The sequence below is a fragment of the Ovis aries genome, chromosome 8, assembly GCF_016772045.2.
Source record: "Ovis aries strain OAR_USU_Benz2616 breed Rambouillet chromosome 8, ARS-UI_Ramb_v3.0, whole genome shotgun sequence".
Classification (NCBI taxonomy): Eukaryota; Metazoa; Chordata; class Mammalia; order Artiodactyla; family Bovidae; genus Ovis; species Ovis aries.
The window spans coordinates 1,564,067-1,587,566 of record NC_056061.1 but is presented as its reverse complement, the minus strand read 5'-3'; positions in this window follow the sequence as shown (position 1 = coordinate 1,587,566).

Here is a 23,500-nt window from a genome sequence, read left to right as displayed (position 1 = left end):
TAGCTGATAAGTAGACCTATATCGAGTATGAATTCTGGAGCTGAAAAATATCTGCAGGATGGGTTCAGAGACCCACTGGGCCCACTGTGGGACAGACCTGAGCTAAAATTCTGATGATCACCTGATATCCATAAGTGTTTATGCTGACTGGTGGAACATTTTAAGTTCTGGAACTAATGTCAGTTCAGAGCCCTTATCCGGTAGTCTCTGAAAGGCTTGATTATAACCTTTTCCTCATAGCAATTACTCTGGCAAAAGGCCTTGTCTCCTTTGGTGAAAAGTTAGGATAATTGTTAAGAGTATGAATTTATGGTAGTGAACTGAGGTCTTTCAAGGGAACTTTACTGCATCCCCTACAATGAAAGGGTTCTGGTTTTATAAACCCACTTTAAACTGGGAATTGATGGAGAGTCTATGAGTTTCTGTTTTTATGATTCAGGTTAGACTACTGTGTACTTTACGTAGAACTTTTTAGCTGACCCAGATCAAGCAGAATTTAGTAGGTTACTTATTTGTTTTACTTCTAGGGATGCAAGATTAATTAGACAACCACACAGGTCCGTGTGAGTCAGACTATTCTGATTGTTATTTTGACTCTGATGCTCATTATGGTAACTCTGCCCACCTTGCGTTTGTCTGTTGAGCTTTTTCATTTGATCCGTACCACTGGGATCCAATTGCTCTCATTGCATTTAGGTTTACCAATTGAGCGTCTAACAGTCCCTACTGCAGGTTTGGCCTACAGAGAACAACAAAGTTGTTTTCGTTGCTAGAAGAGTTCTTCAAAGATGCCAGAGCTCCCCACACAAATATATTTCTTTCAGTTGTGAAGAAAGTTATGGTTTCTTGGACCCTCCTAGTGTGGTGGCTAAGTCTAAAATGACACTACTGATTTTAGGTGTAAATTCACACTAATATTTCAATTATTCAAAGCATTTGAATCTGTTTCTCCACATTAAATCAAGGCAGATCTGGGATTTCCAGTTTTGGTCTACATGTTTCATCCAACCAACCAAACTGTTAGAATTCTTTCTAAATCCCCAAGATGCAACATTAAAGGTAGAATCACTGCTTAGTGAATCTATATCAATAAATTTGGCTTTTCTAATTTCAGGTTCCTTCGTGATTCCACCTAGGTAGGATTCAGACTTATATAGCTCCAGTCCCACAGACAGTAGTTGTGCCCTACCGGCTCCTCAGCCAAGCCCACTCACCAAATTGTATCAGTCAAGCTGATACTATTAACCAGCAATGTGTGTTCAGTTCAGTTCAGTCACTCAGTTGTGTCCGACTCTTTGAGACCCCATGAATCGCAGCACGCCAGGCCTCCCTGTACATCACCAACTCCCATCCATCTAGTCTGTGATGCCATCCAGCCATCTCATCCTAAATGACTAAAAATTAATGGTACATTAGTTGCAATGACATGTGACAGCCATTTGTTAGAAATTGTTCTAGGTATTTGATGCATCTTTTTTTTTTTTTGAATCCTCCCAAATGGCCCATTCTGCAAAGCTATATTTTTTAATTAATTTATTTTAATTGGAGGTTAATTACTTTACAATATTGTATTGGTTTTGCCATAGATCAACATGAATCGACCATGGGTATACACGTGTTCCGGGTAAGGACTATTTGTAAGATTCACTTTAAAGTGAATTCACTAAAGATAAGGGAATTGAAGCTCACACTCTTTAAGCATCCTGCCCAAGATCTTAGAGTTTGGCAATGGTAGAGCTGGGATTCCAGAGAAGGCAATGGCACCCCACTCCAGTAACTCTTGCCTGGAAAATCCTATGAACGAAGGAGCCTGGTAGGCTGCAGTCCATGGGGTCACTAAGAGTCGGATATGACTGAGCGACTTCCCTTTCATTTTTGACTTTCATGCATTGGAGAAGGAAATGGCAACCCACTCCAGTGTTCTTGCCTGGAGAACCCCAGAGATGGGGGAGCCTGGTGGGCTGCCATCTATGGGGTCGCACAGAGTCGGACACGACTGAAGTGACTTAGCAGTTAGCAGTAGCAGAGCTGGGATTCAAATCCAGATTTGCACTGAGACTCACATGACACCACATGTGATGGTCATTGTAGGGAAAGAAAAAATTAGCCAAGGCTCTCTCACCCCACGCCCTCTTGCTCTCACCCCACATTTTGTAAATAATGATTATGTAACAGTGGAGATCAATTATAGCACTGCTCATGTGCATCGTGAGGTACTTGCTTGGCCACGGGCTACTTTTGCTCTATAAGCACATATAGGCTCCACCTGGAAAGGCCTGGGGGCTGTGTTGGGTGTGTTGTGTTATGTTATGTCTGCTGCTATGACTGCTGCATCATCCAGGAGAGAAGAAATGTGTTTGCAGTTCCTATGGCTCCTTGAGTTTTCTTCCAGCTTCCCTACTCATGCCTTGCCTGCCATGGGTTCAATGAACAGCGTGCACAGTGAGACAATCATTAACACTTAGGATTTAGGATTTATATGATTACATCATAGAGGCTTAAGATGTATACAATTTAGACATCTGATAGCTGGTCAAAATTTACAATATTTATTAAGATTACCGGGAGAAATATCAATAACCTCAGATATGCAGATGACACCACCCTTACGGCAGAAAGTGAAGAGGAACTAAAAAACCGCTTGATGAAAGTGAAAGAGGAGAGTGAAACAGCTGGCTTAAAGCTCAACATTCAGAAAACAAAAATCATGGCATCCGGTCCCATCACTCCACGGGAAATAGATGGGGAAACAGTGGAAACAGTGTCAGACTTTATTTTTGGGGGCTCCAAAATTACTGCATATGGTGACTGCAGCCATGAAATTAAAAGATGCTTACTCCTTGGAAGAAAAGTTATGACCAACCTAGATAGTATATTCAAAAGCAGAGACATTACTTTGCCGACTAAGGTCCGTCTAGTCAAGGCTATGGTTTTTCCTGTGGTCATGTATGGATGTGAGAGTTGGGCTGTGAAGAAGGCTGAGCACTGAAGAATTAATGCTTTTGATCTGTGGTGTTGGAGAAGACTCTTGAGAGTCCCTTGGACTGCAAGGAGATCCAACCAGTCCATTCTAAATGAGATCAGCCCTGGGATTTCTTTGGAAGGAATGATGCTGAAGCTGAAACTCCAGTACTTTGGCCACCTCATGCGAAGAGCTGACTCATTGGAAAAGACTCTGATGCTGGGAGGGATTGGGAGCAGGAGGAGAAGGGGATGGCAGAGGATGGGATAGCTGGATGGCATCACTGACTCGATGGACGTGAGTCTGAGTGAACTCCAGGAATTGGTGATGGACAGGGAGGCCTGGCGTGCTGTGATTCATGGGGTCGCAAAGAGTCGCACACGACTGAGCAGCTGAACTGAACTGAACTGAAGATTGTCTACCCTGGGCAAATGCTCATTGTTCTAGGTAGTGTGGATACTTGGGTGAAGGATCCTAATATCTGTCTTATGGAGACAGATTTTTTTAGGCAGATAAGATATATGGTAAGCACACTGCTGCTGCTGCTAAGTCACTTCAGTCATGTCCAACTCTGCTCGACCCCATAGATGGCAGCCCACCAGGCTCCCCCATCCCTGGGATGCTCCAGCCAAGAACACTGGAGTGGGTTGCCATTTCCTTCTCCAATGCATGAAAGTGAAAAGTTAAAGTGAAGTCGCTCAGTTGTGTCTGACTCTTAGCGACCCCATGGACTGCAGTCTACCAGGCTCCTCCATCCACGGGATTTTCTGCGCAAGAGTACTGGAGTGGGTTGCCATTGCCTTCTCCGGGTAAGCACACTAGAAGACAGAACTGTTTGTGTTGATGAGTTTCAGGTGGTATGATTTCTCTAGACAAAGAAATAGGATGAGGAAAGTGTTCTAAATAAAGAAGAAACAAAGGTATGGCATTCACAATCTATCATTAGCAATTAAATATGAAAGTCTGGACACTTCAAGTCTAGGGATGGGAGCAGGGTGTGGTAGAACCTTGTAAAGAAATAACGCTGAAAATAGAACATGGGGATGAGTCATTAAGAGCCTTTTATGAAAAAATAAATAACTGACTGATTATTAGAACTGTAGCAGAATCCCCCCTTTTATAGTAGAAAAAATGAAAACTGTTGAGAAAGCAAGCACATGCCAATGGATGTGTTCTCAGTCATACGCATCCATTAGCAGAATCTCATGAAGGAAACATACATTCAGTTCTCAGCCTGATTGAGAATACATTGAAACAGAAATACAAAGAGTTTGTTACAATGACTCCTACTTTCTCCACAAAGTAAAAGGAAAGGTTTGTGGTAGGTACAATGAAGATAAGAAGGAAGAGAATTTGAAGTTTTAAGGAGAAAGGGGGATTTTATAGAAGTGAGTGTACCATGGAAATATGAATATAAAATAACAAGAAATAGTGAAAGCCTAAGGTGAAACTGAGATGACCAATACTTTTCTGGGGACAGTTGCTCATCACTTTGGCCTACATGATAGTTTTCCAACAGTGTTTCTCATAGCTGCTCAGATTGCTTCTGAAAATGGAGATATTACTGCCTGCTTCCTAGAGATTCAGTTGTGGCACATCAGTGGTGAGGCCCAGGAACCTCAATTTTGAATAAGCTTCAGGCGGTGCTGAGGCTAAGCTTTTATAAACACTAGTTAAACAACTAGCCAATAGCTATTTGGTGATTCAACACACAAACAGCACGTTGAACAGAGTTTATGGTATTGACAACCAACCAATTAGATTTTCCCAGATGTGAAAAGCATTTACAATCTACCCTAATTTATAGCGCTATAACTGTTTTTGAACCCAACTTTGTGTGCCCAATGCATGGTGAGGCCAAACAAACCAAAATGTTGGAGTTTGGAGCCGAGAAACTTTATTGCAAAGAATGCGCAAGAAGGGGTGGCTAGTGCTCAAAAGACTAGAACTCCCCAGTGGTTTTGAGGGAAGAATATTTTATAGGCAAAACTTGGGGGAGGGCTGCAGAGTCTTTAACCTTGTGCTTGGTGGTTAGGTAACAAGTTGGTGGTTGAGGTAACAAGTTCACTATTCGGTGGTGAGGTAACAAGTAGATGTTTCAGATAGTTCCATCATCAGCCTCCTGGTTCCAACCAGTCTGGGCCCCACTTGTTTCTGCTCAGTCTGAAGTTACCATCCTCTGCCTGGGTGGGGGCCTTAGTTCATGTAGAAGCACTCGGAGATATATTGTTATGTATATTGCCTGAGGAGGAACCAGAATGCTGCTTTACCCCTCCACTACTGTTTCTTGACCATTCCTCCATAGTTTCAGCATTCCCTCCCCTTCCTAATTAGTAACTATTTAGTAATTATTAATTAGTAACCATTTGAATCTGCCCTTTGGAACACCAGGACTTCCCTGGTGGCTCAGATGGTAAAGTGCTTGCCTGCAGTGTGGGAAACCAGGGTTCAATCCCTGGATTGGGAAGATCCCCTGGAGAAGGAAATGGCGACCCACTCCAGTATTCTTGCCTGGAAAATCCCATGGACAGAGGACGCTGGTAGGCTACAGTCCATGGGGTTGAAGACAGTTGGACATGACTGAGTGACTTCACTTTCTCTCTTTCTTTCTTTGAAATTCAGGAAAGGTCTAGGGTATGGAAGCCTTTTTTCTACAAATGAGATATATGGCACACAGAAAAGCTTTGTACCCAGGAGGACCCCAAAGGATCCTGCTCAGTTTCATAATTACTAAAAAACCAATATAAATATTTGCTAAATATTTTAATGTAAACAATTGTATATACTAATTAGAGTAATAATAACAATAATTGACACCTTTACTAACAGTAATCTGCTTAATATAAATTACCCATTAGCTTCCTTCACTTCCTCATCTCCATTTCTAACCCTAACCCTAACCATAAGCCCATCAAATCCTCCAAACCAGCTTCCAGCCTCTACCATCATATTTATGACTCTTCTAAAACTCATAACTGGGCATTTGATTCTGGTTGTTCAAACTTCATTTTGATCACTTCATTGAAATTACTCTCTTAGAAAACATCATATTCATGGTCAAATAACTAATGCATACTTGTGCCAGAATTTGAACCCAAACTAATTAAAACCCTGAGAAAATTGGTCAGTTCACCTGGATCTGGTTCAACCACAATTATAAGTCAACATATTTCTTGTTTTTTGGCTCTGGTAGATGGAGAGTTTGATTTAGCCCTGTCTCCAGTTTTACTAAAGGTCTATGAGTAAATCCATTAAAATAAAAAATTAAAAAGACATAGGAGAGGTTGAGAAGAAGGCATTGTCAACCTTCTGCATGACTCTAATTAATCTCTTGCTCAAGAGATTTATTATTGCCAGGAACGACTGCCACCAGGGCCCAAAGGCAAAACAAGTGTCCTGGACCCAAAGGGTCTTGTCCAGCTAGAGGTAATGAAAAGCAGAGTTCACCTGTGCATTCCAGTTATCTATTGCTGTGAAATAAATCACCTCAGCATTTCATGGCTTAGAATAAAGTCAGTGTACTGTCAGTCATGGTGTCAGGAATTATAGGGGTATGCAAATTTAAATAGGAATTTATATGGACTTATTGTTTTCCAAAGTATTTGAGAGTCTCTAAGGGTAAACATACATGTATTATGAATACATGGGTGTCTTACTTGAGTGGTAAAACCACTCTATATTTCTATTTAAAGTCATTTTCCACATTGTTTTATTTAACTAGTTTGAAAATATTTAAAGAGGAAAAATTCTGGTCCCTTAAAAAATTGAAAGCAGATTCTTGGTAGATGTTACATTTTTAAGTGGCAAAATAAAGAAAAAAAGCCATTTGATGATTAGGCATTGCTTATGAAGGAGGGTGGGGTTGAGTGAATGGATTAAATCCATTGCCAAAAAATTCTTTCATGATTAGATATAAAATTTCACAGGTTTTTTTTCATACAGATTCCACTATGTGAGTAGCATCTGATGATAGAAATTTACTTCTTTAGATTAAATGAAGCTCTATATAATTGAAAATTTACTGAGATAGATTCAACAGATTCAGGAAAACTTGTGAAGGAAAATTGAAGAAGATGACTTTTTGTGATCAGTTGTGATTACATTAGGGATGAAATGAAGACTTTCACTAATGATTTTATTTCCAAACATCTCAGCAAAAGAGCTGCACAGCAAGACAGAGAATGAGGTTGGTGGTCCCAAGGAGGGCTTAGGATGCATGGGATTTATTCTACTCCATAGGGTTCCCAGAGTCACTTGAAATTTTGTTGTCATCAATCATCTTCCAAGGAAAGGTCTTCTGAGTCCTATCCAAGGGTAAGATGGCTAACTACCCAAGCAGAAGTTTGGCATTATGGCACCATTTTACTTAACCTCTAGCCAACTAAGACCAATTTCTTTCTCTCTTCTATCCAGAGAGCAGATAAATCTTACTATCTGAGATGTTGCAACCTATATCTTCATTGTAGAAATAAAAAGGTGAGTTGAAGCTCTTTTATTACTGCACTTCAAACTGTAACTTGACTACTTGGGATGATTTTGACTCAGTAACATTAATAAAGGAACCAGTGCCACATTTGACTGGGAAAATGTGCCCTAACTTGGCAAGATTACAAATTTCATTCCAAATTGTTTGTTTCTTTCTTACTCTTCTGCCTTGTTAGTAGCACTTTGATTCGAGAAAGCCTTTTCATTGAATTTAAAATGCTTACAACTGTGTCAGAATTTGCCTCAGGTTTTTTTCATCTTAATGTAGATTTTCTAGCCTCCTTGATGGTTTGCATTTTATCTTCTGAGACCTCTCTTCATACTTTTAACTTGTCTAGTACTGAGATATTTTGTATTTGGTTTTTAAACTTGTATTTAGAAATTCCAGTCCAGGAATGAAAATTTGCACTTTAGCAGGTTTTTTCTTTTCTAGTTTTGCTCAGGATTAACTTAGATTGAGATCTTTCTCTCCTTCCTAAAAATTTTATCCTCTGCTAAGATGCTCTAGAACCTTAATTCTACCTTTAGACAGTTGTTACTTAATGATGTTTCCTAAATCTACTTCTCAATGGTTTTTTTCATAAGTATTACAGGGGATCATGTTAAGCATACAATTTCTATATATCCCAAATCACTTTAATAAAAATTCAAATGGAGGAATGATAATTCGTATATATATATCAATTTTTTTTTTTTTACTATATAGTAGGTTACAATTTGGGTAATTTGGGAAATACAAGTTGACAAGCTTTTTCTGTAAACGTCCAGAAAGCAAACATTATTGTAAGCCATATGATCTCTGTTGCAAGCACTCAGCTCCACTGCCATTATAGTAGCCACAGACAGTATACAACAAGTAATCATAGCTATAGGACTTCCCTGGTGGCTCAGACAGTAAAGAAATCTGCTTGCAATGCAGGTGACCCGTGTTTGACTGCTAAGTTGGGAAGATCCCCCAGAGAAGGGAAAGGCTACCCACTCCAGTATTGTTGCCTGGAGAACTCCATGGACAGAGAAACCTGCAGTCCATGGATTGCAAAGAGTCAGACACGACCAAGTGATTAGTGTGTGCACACATGCACACACACACTATCATGGCTATATGTATTGTCTTCTCTGTTCTTTACAATACTTGGTGAATAAGATGTGAACATTGCCACTTCGTATAGGGGAAATTGGAATTCGACATTAATTCTGAAACATAGTGTCTGGCCGCTGCTGCTGCTGCTAAGTTGCTTCAGTTGTGTCTGACTCTGTGCGATCCCATGGACGGCAGCCTACCAGGCTCCCCCATCCTTGGGATTCTCCAGGCAAGAACACTGGAGTGGGTTGCCATTTCCTTCTCCAATGCATGAAAGTGAGAAGTGAAAGTGAAGTCACTCAATCAACCGTGTCCAACTCTTGGAGACCCCATGGCCTGCAGCCTACCAGGCTCCTCCATCCATGGGATTTTCCAGGCAAGAGTACTGGAGTGGGTTGCCATTGCCTTCTCTGATAGTGTCTGGAGGAGGTACTAAATAAATATTTGGTGAATATATGGAGAATAGATTGGATGGGCAGAATTTGGTATATATACTATAACAAGACATAAAATTTCATTAATTGTTACATATTTGTGAAATATTTGCTCTATTTTTATCTTTGCATAATGTCTGAAACATTATTAGCATAGACATAAGTGTGAATCAGATTATCCTGGTAACAGAATAGCAGAAGCTAGATGACAAAGCTAAGAAAGAAGTGACATATAACTGTATTTTACCAAAACAATAAATCTAAACTGACATCAATTTAGGATGAGATTGCTCAGTCCAGCCTCCTGAAATATTTGTTTAGTCTTGTCTGAGAGACTTTGGTTTATTAAAATTTCCAAAATATCATTATTTCTCCCAATATCATGCTCTGAAAATTTCATGGATTCAACCCTGACTTAGTTTACTAATGTAACTATATTCAAACTCAGAGAGAAGCTAAAGGAGTTAGGTATGAAAATAAAATAGCTGTGGTACTTATACACAATGGAGTATTACTCAGCCATTATAAAGAATACATTTGAATCAGTTCTAATGAGGTGGATGAAACTGGAGCCTATTATACAGTGTGAAGTAAGCCAGAAAGAAAACACCAATACAGTATCAGTTCAGTTCAGTTGCTCAGTTGTGTCTGACTCTTTCCAACCCCATGAATTGCAGCATGCCAGGCCTCCCTGTCCATCACCAGTTCCTGGAGTTCACCCTAACTCGTGTCCATCAAGTCAGTGATGCCATCCAGCCATCTCATCCTCTGTTGTCCCCTTCTCCTCCTGCCCCCAATCTCTCCCAGCATCAGAGTCTTATCCAATGAGTCAGCTCTTCACGTGAAGTGGCCAAAGTATTGGAGTTTCAGCTTTAGCATCAGTTTTTCCAAAGAACACCCAGGACTGATCTCCTTTAGGATGGACTGGTTGGATCTCCTTGCAGTCCAAGGGACTCTCAAGAGTCTTCTCCAACATAACAGTTCAAAAGCATCAATTCTTCAGTGCTCAGCTTTCTTCACAGTCCAACTTTCACATCTATACAGTATAATAACACATATATATGGAGTTTAGAAAAATGGTAATGATAATCCTGTATGTGAGACAGCAAGAGACACAGATGTATAGAACAGTCTTTTGCACTCTGTGGGAGAGGGTGAGGGTGGGATGATTTGGGAGAATGGCATTGAAACATGTATATTATCATATGTGAAATGAATTGCCAGTACAGGTTTGATGCATGATACAGGGTGCTCAGGCTGGTGCACTGGGATGACCCAGAGGGATGGGATGGGGAGGGAGGTGGGAGGGGGTTTCAGGATGGGGAACACATGTACACCTGTGGCAGATTCATGTCAATGTATGGCAAAACCAATACAATATTGTAAAGTAATTAGCCTCCAATTTAAATAAATAAATTTATATATATTAAAAAAACACATCACTAGCTTTTCAACACCTTCATACTGTTATAATTACTGCTGCTAAGTTGTTATTTTATATAATGGAAAACAGCCATCTCATTGTTAAGAAAAGGGCTTTATTTTCCTGTTTTGCCTGTACTTATAGAAATAGAAAGCCAACCCATATAGATAAATATCGAAATTGTTATTTTATAATTAACTTTTCAAAAATATGTTTTGTTATTATCCATTGACTCAATTAAGAGGAATTGGCATCTTCCTATCCAATGGGTTATTACCTCTTGGATGAAATCTAATGAATATTAATAACATCACTAAGAAAAGGAGGAGGTACTTTATTAGAGTTTTGTGCATTTTCATTTATTTTTTTAACGCCATATTTAATTGGGATTTCACTTCAGTTTTTATTTTATTTTATTTTAATTTTTACTTTATTTTGCTTTACAATACTGTATTGGTGTTGCCATACATTGACATGAATCAGCCACAGGTGTACATGTGTTCCCCATCCTGAACCCCCCTCCCCCCTCCCACCCCATATCATCTCTCTGGATCATCCCCATGCACCAGCCCCAAGCATCCTGTATCCTGTATCAAACATAGACTGGTGATTCATTTCTTACCTGATAGTATACATGTTTCAATGCCACTCTCCCAAATCATCCCACCCTTTCCCTCTCCCACAGAGTCTAAAAGTCCGTTCTATACATCTGTGTCTCTTTTGCTGTCTCGCAAAGAGGGTTATCGTTACCATCTTTCTAAATTCCATATATATGTGTTAGTATAATGTATTGGTGTTTTTCTTTCTGGCTTACTTCACTCTGTATAATAGGCTCCAGTTTCATCCACCACATTAGAACTGATTCAAATGTATTCTTTTTAATGGCTGAGTAATACTCCATTGTGTATATGTACCACAGCTTTCTTATCCATTCATCTGCTGATGGACATCTAGGTTGTTTCCATGTCCTGGCTATTACAAACTGCTGTGATGAACATTGGGGTACATGTGTCTCTTTCAATTCTGGTTTCCTCAGTTTGGATGCTCAGCAGTGGGATTGCTGGGTCATAAGGCAGTTCTATTTGCAATTTTTAAAGGAATCTCCACACTGTTCTCCATAGTGGCTGTACTAGTTTGCATTCCCACCAACCGTGTAAAACACTGAGGAAAGAAATCAAAGAGGACACTAATAGATGGAGAAATATACCATGTTCATGGATCAGAAGAATCGATATAGTGAAAATGAGTACACTACCCAAAGCAATCTATAGATTCAATGCAATCCCTATCAAGCTACCAGCCATATTTTTCACAGAACTAGAACAAATAATTTCACGATTTGTATGGAAATATAAAAAACCTCGAATAGCCAAAGCAATCTTGAGAAAGAAGAACTGAACTGGAGGAATCAACCTGCCTGACTTCAGGCTCTACTACAAAGCCACAGTCATCAAGAGAGTATGGTACTGGAACAAGGACAGAAATATAGATCAATGGAACAAAATAGAAAGCCCAGAGATAAATCCGCACACATATGGACACCTTATCTTTGAAAAAAGGAGGCAAGAATATACAATGGATTAAAGACAACCTCTTTAACAAGTGGTGCTGGGAAAACTGGCCAACCACTTGTAAAAGAATGAAACTAGAACACTTTCTAACACCATACACAAAAATAAACTCAAAATGGATTAAAGATCTAAACGTAAGACCAGAAGCTATAGAACTCCTAGAGGAGAACACAGGCAAAACACTCTCCAACATAAATCACAGCAGGATCCTCTATGACCCACCTCCCAGAATTCTGGAAATAAAAGCAAAAATAAACAAATGGGATCTAATTAAAATTAAAAGCTTCTGCACAACAAAGGAAACTATAAGCAAGGTGAAAAGACAGCCTTCTGAATGGGAGAAAATAATAGCAAATGAAGCAACTGACAAACAACTAATCTCAAAAATATACAAGCGACTTATGCAGCTCAATTCCAGAAAAATAAATGACCCAATCAAAAAATGGGCCAAAGAACTAAATAGACATTTCTCCAAAGAGGACATACGGATGGCTAACAAACACATGAAAAGATGCTCAACATCACTCATTATCAGAGAAATGCAAATCAAAACCACAATGAGGTACCATTTCACACAAGTCAGAATGGCAGTGATCCAAAAGTCTACAAGCAATAAATGATGGAGAGGGTGTGGAGAAAAGAGAACCCTCTTACACTGTGCATTTTCATTTTTACATGTTATCTGTTTTCTTTTACTCTATGTGCCATACATCTTTTGTTTCCGAGTTGATGAATAATTCCTCTGTGGTTTTTACTGTATTATGTATTTTTAGTAAAAGATATTGTCACATTTTCATCCTTTTAGTTAAAATAAGCAGTCCTGTAAATTTCATGGAAATTTAAAGGAAGAAATGGTTTATAATAAAAAGTTTTATGTAAAAAAAAAGTAAGTAGTATTAAGAAACTCATTGCTAGAATTAGAAATAAGGTGCTTTCAGAAAGATCAAAGGATAGCTATTGAGATAAAAATAGAATGCATATCATAGATGTTTTAATGAGATATTTATTGATTTATTGAAAAATATATTTTAATATAATAATTATGATGTGTAAAATACATTTGTAATTTAACTATAAATGCGTTCAGTTCAGCTCAGTTGCTCAGTCGTGTCTGACTCTGTGACCCCACGGACTGCAGCACAACAGGCCTCTGTGTTCATTACCAACTTCTGGAGGTTGCTCAAACTCATATCCATCAATTTGGTGATGCCATCCAACCATTTCATTCTCTGTTATCCCCTTCTCCTCCGAACTTCAATCTTTCTCACAATCAGGGTCTTTTCCAATGAGCCAGTTCTTCTAATCAGGTGGCCAAAATAATGGCTACACCAAACATTGAACACAACTGGAAAATAAAAATACTGGTGCATTTTTCAAATCTACTTGCATTACTTTCTCAAAAGCTTCTGTCTTGGATCATCTTTAAAAATTCATAGGCAAATTTGCTGGTTTACTTTGTGTCTCAATTTTTATTTCTATACAATGGAGAAAAGAATCTTCCTTGTCTTGCAAAATCGTGCCCCATAAGAGACACACTTCAGATCTAAAGAGATACATAGGCTGAAAATAAGGGATAGAAAAGGTATTCTATGCACATGGATATAGCGACAACAAAAAAGTAGGGCTCTTCCCAACCCAGTGATTGAACCCAGGCCTCCTGCATTGCAGGCAGATTCTTTATTGACTGAATCACGAAGGAAACCCTATATCAGACAAAATAAACTAAAAAAAAAGACTGTAACAAAAGACAAAGAAGGGCATTGCATAATGATAAAGAAATAAATTCAAAAGAATATAATGTTTGTAAACATTTACACACTGAGAATAGAACTTAGTTAAATAAACCAAATAATGAAAAATATAAAGAAAGAAATTAGCAGCATAAAAATAATAATATGGGATTTTAGCACCCTTCTTATATCAATGAATAGATTATCTAGAAAGAAAATAAGAAAATATTGGCCTTAAATGACACACTTGACCAATGGATTTAACAGATATATACAGAATATTCCATTCCTAAAGAACAATTGATATTCTTTTCAAAAGCATATAAAACGTTCCCTAGGAGAAGGCGATGGCACTCTACTCCAGTACTCCTGCTTGGAAAATCCCATGGAGGGAGGAGCCTGGTGGGCTGCAGTCCGTGGGGTCGCTAGGGGTCGGACACGACTGAGCAACTTCACTTTCACTTTTCACTTTCCTGCATTGGAGAAGGAAATGGCAACCCACTCCAGTGTTCTTGCCTGGAGAATCCCAGGGACGGCGGAGCCTGGTGGGCTTCCGTCTCTGGGGTCGCACAGAGTCGGACACGACTGAAGCGACTTAGCAGCAGCAGCGGCAGCAGCAGGATAGATCACATATTAGGTCACAAAACAAATATTAATATATTTAAGAAGATTGAAAGTATATCAAGAATCTTTTCTGACCACAGTGGTATAAGATGTTATTGAAAGAAAAGCAGTTCTAAGAGGAAAGTTTATAGCAATTCATACCTACCCAAGAAACAAGAAAAATCTCAAATTTTTTTTAAATAAAGGTTTAAACCTAATAAAACTAGAACAAGAACCAACAAAAACAAAGTAAGTAGGAAGAAAATAATAAAGATCAGATTATTAATCAATGAAATAGACTAAAAAGCATTGGAAAAGATCAATTAAACTGAGAACTAATTTTTTGAAAAGACAAAATTGATAAACCTAGCCAGACTTATTATAAAAAACAGGGACCCAAATAACCATAAGCAAAAATGAAAAAGTAATAACCAACACAGAAATACAAAAGATAACAAGAAACAAGTATAAGCAATTATATGTCAACAAATTGGACAGCATAGAATAAATGGGTAAATTCCTAGGAGCATAATATCTTCTAAAACTGATCATAAAGAAACAAAAAATTTTAAGTAGACCAATTACTAGCAATGGAATTTAATCAGTAATAGGAAAACTCACAACAAACAAAATCCCAGGACCAGATGGCTTCACAAATGAATTCTTTCACACATTTAAAGCAAGTTTAATAGTTTTCTTCTCAAAATATTCCAAAATATTGAAGAGGAATGTAAGCTTCTAAACATTATTTGAGGCCAACATTACCTACATTAAAAAAGAGAAAAGAAAAACAGGTACTACAGAATAGGAAAATCACATGCCAATGATGAATACAAATGCAAAATCCCTCAATAAAATATTAGCAAACAACATTCAACAATACATTAAAAAGATCATGCACCATAATGAGAACTATTTCAAGAATGCAAAGATGAATCAACCACTGCTTGTAAATCAATCAATGTCATATACCATATTAACAAAGTGTAAAATAAAAATTATAAGACCATTTCAATATATGCAGAAAAAGCATTTGAAAAAATTCCACAACTATGATTGAACATCTTGAGGGAATGTACATAAACATAATAAAGACCGTATATGACAAACCCACAGATATTCAATGGTGAAAAGCTGAAGATTTCTCCTCTAAGCTCAGGAGCAAGACAAGAATGCCTACACTCACCACTTTTACTCAACATATTGGAAGTCCTAACCAAAGAAATTAGGCAAGAAAAGAAAAAAAAAGTCATCAAAACTTTGAAAGAAAGAAGTAAAATTGTCATCATTTGTAGATGACATGATACAATATATAGAACATTCTAAAGATTCCATCAAAAAACTATTAGAACTAATAAATGAATTCAGAAGGCTTGCAGGATACAAAGTTAATATTCAGAAATATATTGCATTTCTGTACACTAATAACAGAAATGCAATATACTTCTGTATAACAGTGGAACCAGAGACCAAATTGCCAACACCTGTTGGATCATAAAAAAAAGCAAGAGAGTTCCAGAAAAAAATCTTCTGTTTATTGACTACACCAAAGCCTTTGACTGTGTGGATCACAACAAAATGTGGAAAATTCTTAAAGAAGTGGAAGTACCAGATCACGTGACCTACCTCCTGAGAAATCTGTATGCAGGTCAAGAAGCAACAGTCAGAACTGGACATGGAACAATGGATTGGTTCCAAATTGGGAAAGGAGGATGTCAGGCTGTATTTTGTCACCAACTTATTTAACTTATTTGCAGAGTACATCATGCAAAATGCTGGGCTGGATGAAGCACAAGCTGAAATCAGGATTGCTGGGAGAAATATCAATAACCTCAGCTATTCAGATGACACTATCCTACAGCTGAAAGGAAAGAAGAACTAAAGAGCTGCTTGATGAAAATGAAAGGAGAGGGAAAAACCTGGCTTAAAATTCAACATTCAAAAAACGAAGATCATGATATCTGGTCCCATCACTTCATGGCAAATAGATGGGGAAACAATGGAAACAGTGACAGACTTTATTTTTCTGGGCTCCAAAGTCACTGCAGATGGTGATTTCAGCTATGAAATTAGAAGAGGCTTGCTCCTCGGAAAAACAGCTATGGCCAACCTAGACAGCATATTAAAAAGCAGAGACATTCCTTTGCCGACAAAGGTCCATCTACTCAAAGCTATGGTTTTTCCAGTAGTTATGTATGTGAGAGTTGGACTATAAAGAAAGCTGAATGCTTAAGAATTGATGCTTTGGAACTGTAGTGTTGGAGAAGATTCTCAAGAGTCCCTTGGAGTGCAAAGAGGTCACACCAGTCAGTCCTCAAGGAAATAAGTCCTGAATATTCATTGGAAGGACTGATGTTGAAATTCCAATATTTTGACCACCTGATGCAAAGAATGGACTCATTAGAAAAGCTCCAAGAGTTGGTGATGGACAGGGAAGCCTGGCATGCTGCAGTTCTTGGGGTCAAAAAGAGTAGTACATGAACTGAACTGAACTGAACACTAAAACAAATTCTCAGAAAGAGGAATTAAGAAAACAATCTCCTTTATAGTTGCATCCAAATGATAGTGTACTTAGAAATAAATTTAACTAAGGAATTGCAATACCTGTACTATGGAAACTACAGACATTGATGAAAAAATCTGAAGATGATGCAAATAAATGGAAAGATATTGCATGCCCCTGGATTAGAAGAATTAATGCTGTTAAAATGTCCATATAACCCAAAGCAATGTACATATTCAATGCAATTTCTATCAAAATATCAATACTATTTTTCACAGAACTAGAACAAATAATTCTAAAAATTTTTATAAAAGCATAAAAGACCCTGAATAATTAAAACAATCTTGCTGCTGCTGCTGTGAAGTCGCTTCAGTCGTGTCCAACTCTGTGCGACCCCATAGACGGCAGCCCACTAGGCTCCCCCGTCCCTGGGATTCTCCAGGCAAGAACACTGGAGTGGGTTGCCATTCCCTTCTCCAATGCATGAAACTGAAAAGTGAAAGGGAAGTCGCTCAGTCGTGTCCAACTCCTAGCGACCCTATGGACTGCAGCCTACCAGGCTCCTCCATCCATGGGATTTTCCAGGCAAGAGTACTGGAGTGGGGTGCCATTGCCTTCTCCAAAAACAATCTTGAGAAAGAACAATACTATGAATATTGTTCTCACTGAATTGAAATTATACTGCAAAGCCCCAGTCATGAAAACTGTGGTACCAGAACAAAAATAGACAAATAGATCATTGAGAAAGAAAGAATTTATAATAAACCCACACTGGTATTATCAACTAATCTATGACAAAGGAAACAGGACTATACAGTGGTGGAAAAGACAGTCTTTGCAATAAATGGTGTTGAGAAAACTGAACATATACATGTGAAAGAATGAAATTGTATCACTCTCTCAAGCAATATATTAAAAGCAAACACAAAGACTTGAATGTTAAGACCTAAAACTGTAAAAACTTAGGAAAAAACATAAGAATTATGGATATTGACATCAGTCTTGGCATTTTTTAACACGTCTCCTAGCAAAATAGGCAAGGGAAACAAAAGCAAGAATAGACAAATGGGACTATATCAAACTGAAAAAGGTTTGCAAGCAAAAGAAATCATCAACAAAACCAAAAGATAACCTACTGAATGGGGGAATATATTTCAAAAAGATATTTTCAGTAAGGTGTTGATATTCAAAAATTTTTTTTCCAAAGAAGACATACAGATGGCCAAGAGGCACATGAAAAGATGTCCAACATCAGGAAAATGCAAATCAAAACCACGATGAGATATCACCTAACACCTTTTAGAATGACTACCATCAAAAAGTCAAGAAATAACAAGTGTTGATGAGGATGTGGAGAATAAGGAGCACTTGTGGACTGCTGATGGGAATGTATAATGGGACAATCACTAAAGAAAACAATATGGATGTTCCTCAAAAGTTTTAAAATAGAACTAGCATACAACACAGACATTTCACTCCTGGCATTATTAACAATACCCAAGATATGACTGTAAACAAAATGCCTGTCAATAGATGAATAGTTAAAGAAGATGTGAAACCTAAAAAAGAAAACATGAACAAACACATCAAAACAGAAACAGGGTCATAGATGCAGAGAATAAATAGGTGGCTGCCAAAGGGAATGGGGATGGGGGCATGAGTGAAAGGTAAGGGAAATTAAGAGATACAAACTTCCAGTTAGAAAATAAAAGAGTCACAGGATGAAATGTACATTGTGGGGAATATAGTCAATGTAACATTTTTTAAAATATAGATTTATTTATTTTAATTGGAGGTTAATTACTTTACAATATTGTATTGGTTTTGCCATACATCAACATGAATCCACCACAGGTATACACGTGTTCCCCAGTCTGAACCCCCTCCCTCCTCCCACCCGGTACCATCCCTCTGGGTCATCTCAGTGCAACCAGTCCCAAGCATCTAGTATCATGCATTGAACCTGGACTGGCGATTCGTTTCATACATAATATTATACATGTTTCAATGCCATTCTCCCAAATCATCCCACCCTCTCCCTCTCCCACAGAGTCCAAATATAACTCACTGTCTTTGTATGATGACGGATGGTAACTGGACTTACTGTGCTGCTGCTAAGTCGCTTCAGTCGTGTCCAACTCTGTGCGACCCCATAGAGGGCCACCCACCAGGCTCCCTGGTCCCTGGAATTCTCCAGGCAAGAACACTGGAGTGGGTTGCCATTTCCTTCTCCAATGCAGGAAAGTGAAAAGTGAAAAGTGAAAGTGAAGTCGCTAAGTCATGCCCGACTCTTAGCCACCCCATGGACAGCAGCCTACCAGGCTCCTCTGTCCATGGGATTTTCCAGGCAAGAGTATGGGGGTGGGGTGCCATTGCCTTCTCCAAGACTTATTGTAGTGATCCTTAAATATGTGTAGAAATAGAGGATCCATATTTTACAAGCTGGCTGTGGTTTAGCTGTTAAGTCTGACTTTTCCAACTCTGTGGACTATAGCCCACGAGGCCCCTCTGTCCATTTGGATTTCCCAGGCAAGAATATTGGAGTGGGTTGCCATTTCCTGCCCCAGGGGATCTTCCAGACACAGGGCTCAAACCTACTTTCCCTTCATGGCAGGTAGATTCTTTACTGCTGAGCATTTTATATACCTGAAACTAACATAAAATTTTAAATCAATTATGATTCACTAAAAAATAAAATTTCAGAATTTGAAACAAAAATAAGCTAGTAAAAGAAAAACAAGTAAAAAATTAGTATATAGAAAATGGAATGGAAAAGATAAAAAATTAATTCAGAAAAAGAAACAAAATAAAATTAAAATGTAAATACAGAGGTTATTTCTTTTATAAAAGTAACAATTCTAGGTAAATGAGAGAAGTCATAAATACAACTAATATTGAGAATAAGGGTGGGGACGTGATGGATAAGATTGGAATAGTAAAAATGCTTTCTAATAGTAGGAAATTTTAATTGAAAAGATTCATTTTAAAATAATATATTAAAAGTGAAATATATTGAGAAAGAGAAAATACAAATGAGACAATTAGCATAGTTGAAATAGAAAAAAAGAATTTAGAAAAAGATCATTTATAAACCTTAGATTCAGAAACTCATCAATGTACTAAGTATTCCGAAAGTGCTAAACAAAGAAATATATTCCATTCTGCTGAAATATTTCTCATATTTACTTGAAGATAAAACTTGGGCAGCCAGTTACAAATGTTATCATTATTCATGTATTCTAAGGAGCTCATTCTGGGCATTGTTGCTGTGAAGCAATTATAACTGAATTGACTTAGTAAGGATGTACAGGTCATAAACTTTGAAGATACAGTAGACTCTACTGGCCATCTAAGCTCTCATCTGACTTGTACACTTGTAGTAATGTGTTTGCATGACCTTTAACCTGTTTTATGCAGAAAGTCTTACCTCAATCACATAAAGCTTTTTCCCTGAGCATTTCCTAATGCACAGGGTGAGAGGCTCACAGAAATTCAGTTAGTAATCACACATGGACAACCTTGAAATATGGGGTAGCTATTGCCATAGGGCAATTTTCAACCCAGAGAGAAGGTAGGTGGTCTTGTTTCCCTATGGACAGTTCATTCTGGGATGCGTTCTAAATCCCCTTCCCTTGAAGTTCCCAGGAACACCTTTTTGCTCATAGTGGTGCTCAACCCCTTTTCTTTTTGGCTCCCTCTTTTCTTCTTCCACTCTCTTAAGTCCTTCACTACTGTAAATGAGATTACTTACCAAATGACCTGCCTATATACAAACTTTTGTCTCATTCTCTGATTTTTAGAGAATCTAATCTAAGATAAGGATTAACATATAGCCTGATAGGAGGACATATTTGCCGACAAAGGTCCATATAGTCAAAGCTATGGTTTCTTTGGTAGTCAGGTGTGGATGTGAGAGTTGTACCATAAAAAAGACTGAGCACCAAAGAACTGATGCTTTGAACTGTGGTGTTGGAGAAGATTCTTGAGAGTCCCTTGGACTGCAAGAAGATGCAACCAGTCCATCCTAAAGGAGATCAGTCCTGAGTGTTCATTGGAAGGACTGATGCTGAAGCTCAAACTCCAATACTTTGCCCACCTCATGCGAAGAGCTGACTCATTGAAAAAGACCCTGATTCTGGGAAAGATTAATCGCAGGAGGAGAAGGGGATGACAGAGTTCAAGATGGTTGGATGAAACCACCGACTCAATGGGTATGAGTTTGAGAAAGTTCTGGGAGATGGTGAAGGACAGGGAAGACCTGGTGTGCATGGGTTCATAATGAGTCAGATATGACTGAGTGACTGAACAACAATAATATATGCTATATACCCTATATGGAAGATAATAATATATGTAATCAACCTGCTTTCTAGCTTTTGAACTTAGTACAGATAGCTCCAATGCTTGTAACTTGAAGCTCCAGTACTTTGGCCACTTGATGTAAAGAGTTAACTCATTGGAAAAGACCTTGATCCTGGGAAAGATTGAAGTCAAAAGGAGAAGCGGGCAGCAGAGGATGAGATGGTTAGATATCTCCAACTCAATGGACATGAGCTTGAGCAAACTCCAGGAGATACTGAAAAACAGTGGAGCCTGGTGTATTGCATTTGATGGGGCTGCAGAATCAGGACATGACTTAGCGACTGACCAGCAGCAACATAAGCTTTGAGGAACTGTGTATGAAACAAAATTCACATTCTACATCTGATAGGGAGGGAAGAATAAAAAAGTTTTTTCATCTTTAATATGAGCCCATCTTATTTCAAGGTTTTGTGATTTTGACTTATAAGTGGAATTATAACTATCATTTCTACCTTTACTTAATAAGACCTTTACTTAATAAGATATAAATGTTGCAACCAAAAAATAATTGCATGGATAACAAGAATTGTGATATTGCTGATAATAGAATTGGTGTGTCTATGTGGTATAAAGTCTAATTTTCTTCTTAAACTCACTGTGTCCTTTAGTAGGTATATTTGTTGAGATATGAGGGCACTTAGGTTATTTTGATTTATCAAATAATTTTCAAAATTTGTTTTAAGAAATAGAGAAATATATATCATAAAAGAAAAATAAATGAAATTTAATAAAATTTCCTTGTCATCAGAATGTACAAATGAGGAATAAATGAAATTCAATAAATACAATTCTTTGTCATCAGGAAAAAAGAGAAAATTAGACAAAAACAATCCATTTTCCAAAATGAAGCAGGTTTCAACTTTAATCTGCATTTACACTTGACCATTTATCAAGGATAAGATGAATTAAGGCCTTTTACTTTGAAGCAAAAGATTGACCTTAAAATATATCAAATTTAAATATTGTCCTCATTAATCAAATAGAAAAGCCAACATCTCGTGGCTTGGAATATCCTTGTATTTGGCAGAGCCTTCAGAGACGGGCCCCAGTTTGACTTTAGCTGGTATGGCACATGTGGATCACAGAGTGATTCATTCCCAGATGGAAACATGTGCTGAAAGAACTACAGTTCTAAGATGAAGCAATCTTGGAGAAAACTTTCCTGAAATTGGGGAAAGTCAGGATCTCTGGCTTGAAATGAAACCATCATAGAACAAGGTCATATAGGAAAAATAAAAGCAAAAGCCACCTTGGTAATTATCATCTTCTATAAACATTTTACTTGCTTTCGGTTACTAAAGGCAAAGGAGTCTGTTTTAATGAAACTGAAATGTAATGGCAATGTCTTGTAAGCTGGTGCACTTTATTTATTTTTTTTTAGTAGAGAAAATTCAACACTTCAAATGTCAAACTTTTGGAAAGTATAAACAAACATTTTCCTTTGAAGAAATAACAACCTAGATTGCTTCAGGCATACTTAAACGTCAAAGGCTGCAGCATACATTATAAACATAAGAAGAAGAAGTGGTCAGGAAAAGTTAAGTCGGTTGTCATACGAGGAAGGGAAAATAAAGGCATATTCCCCTGATTGAAACCATTCACACTGTGCTTTTTATTGTAATTATTTCTATGTCTATCTTATTTCTGAACCATGAACTATAATAAGGACCAAGTAAGCATTTCTATTATTGCCTAGATTACTCATTTTGTGTCAATATAGTACATTCTCAAAAGTGTTGATGAAAATAAATTTAAATTTATAAAATCTTTGAACCTCTTTGAAGAAATTACATATAAAAAATAATATGACAATATGGTTAATTACATGTTTGGAAAAAAATGTTCTGATCTGTCCTCATATCCATTTAGGAAAGTCAAGACTATAAATGTAGCACTCAAGCAATAACACAAGGCACAGAGGATGCAGCTGAGAAGCTGACTCTGAGCATCATCAAGCATGGTGCTACACTGTGTGGTGTATGGATTGGCATATGCTGTGATGTGAAGCACCAGAAGGGAGCCTACACTCAGAAAGACATGTTTTATCAAGGAGAAATCAAAGACTGGCATATTTTTAGCCTCTCAATAGAATACAGTACAATACAATACAATACAATGCAACATAATACAGACTCAGCCCCAGAGATCTGGGCTGTAATCCACGATGGGAGAAAGGTCACAAACCCCTTCTTACTATTCAAGCCAATTGTTTTTTTGCTTACCTTGTTTGACTTTGATTGTCTGTATGGTACATAATCCCTGGTGAAAAATAAAATTCTTCATTAATTTCAGAACACTGTATACCCATGCTTTTTAAAAATTAATGTAAAATTGTCTTTCATTATA